The sequence below is a fragment of the Bidens hawaiensis genome, unplaced genomic scaffold, assembly GCF_021521415.1.
Source record: "Bidens hawaiensis isolate Kalapana, Puna unplaced genomic scaffold, B.hawaiensis_p1.1 tig00003644_1, whole genome shotgun sequence".
NCBI classification, from domain to species: Eukaryota; Viridiplantae; Streptophyta; class Magnoliopsida; order Asterales; family Asteraceae; genus Bidens; species Bidens hawaiensis.
Window position 1 is genome coordinate 2077696 of NW_027491207.1, and position 1041 is coordinate 2078736.

At 44.8% G+C, this 1041-nt stretch overlaps 1 pseudogene; it reads right to left on the reverse strand.

The window, feature by feature from the left end:
• Positions 1-340: 340 nt before the first annotated feature.
• LOC143623937 (small nucleolar RNA R71) lies at positions 341-435 on the reverse strand (annotated as a pseudogene).
• Positions 436-1041: the final 606 nt, after the last annotated feature.

A 1041-nucleotide genomic window follows, 5' to 3' on the forward strand; every position in this document is an offset into this window, starting at 1 on the left:
GTGGCCACGAACCCGCTTCCCATTGTTATCCCGGTTAGAGAAGGAAGAACATTTTCAGTAAGACAAAGTAACCTGACCGGGATGCCTACTTTTCATGGGAAGGAATCAGAAGAGCCATACTTACACTTGAGCGAGTTTAATGCGATTTGTGCCACCATCTCAAATCAAGGGTTCACTGCCGATGAAGTCAAGCTAGTGGTTTTTTCAGTTCAGTCTCAAAGATCTAGCGAAGCAGTGGTTTTTATCTTTGCCGTCAGCGAGTATTTACATGTGGCAAGATCTGGCTTAGCAGTTTTTGGACGAGTACTGCACACCACAAAGAACGTCCGAGGCCCGAACCATCATCAGAAATTTTCAGCAAAGGTCGGGTGAGACTTTTCATGAAGCATTTACGAGATTCAAGAGGTTGTTGAGAACTTGCCCGCATCATGGGATTGCATTATGGGAGTTGATCAAAGCTTTTCATGACAGGTTGTCGAGTGACGATGTGCGTGATCTTCAGTCGACCACAAATGGGTCGTTTTTAACTAATGATGAAAATGAAGATTGACAACACTTAGAGCGGCATGCAATGAATTTGAAGAGGCAAGCTCAGTCAAATCGCATGGTAAAAAGGGCGGTTGTGAAGGCCGTGGATAGCGGTGAGTTGGATGATCGTATGGCTAGGTTGGAGAGAAAGTTGGATCAGTTGATGAGTGTGGGTACGAAGGAGAAAGTCAAGTCAAGGAAGGCATATCCAGTTTGTGAGGGTTGTGGTGGAATAGGCCATGTAGTGGCGACGTGTGGAGTTGTGATGGAAGACGAAGAAGAAGAGGTGAACTTTGTTCAGGGTGAGAAGAGGTACAACAACAATGGTAACATGAATTCAAATACATATCACCCGGGCCTCCGAAACCACCCCAATTTCAGTTATGGAAACCCGAACACACAACAAAACCTGAATTTTCAAGGTAATTCCCAAAAAACAAGCAATTAGTCAAACCAGAGACAGTATGGGAATGAGAGGGGTAACGGTCAAAGTGGGTAAAATCAAAAGGAGTC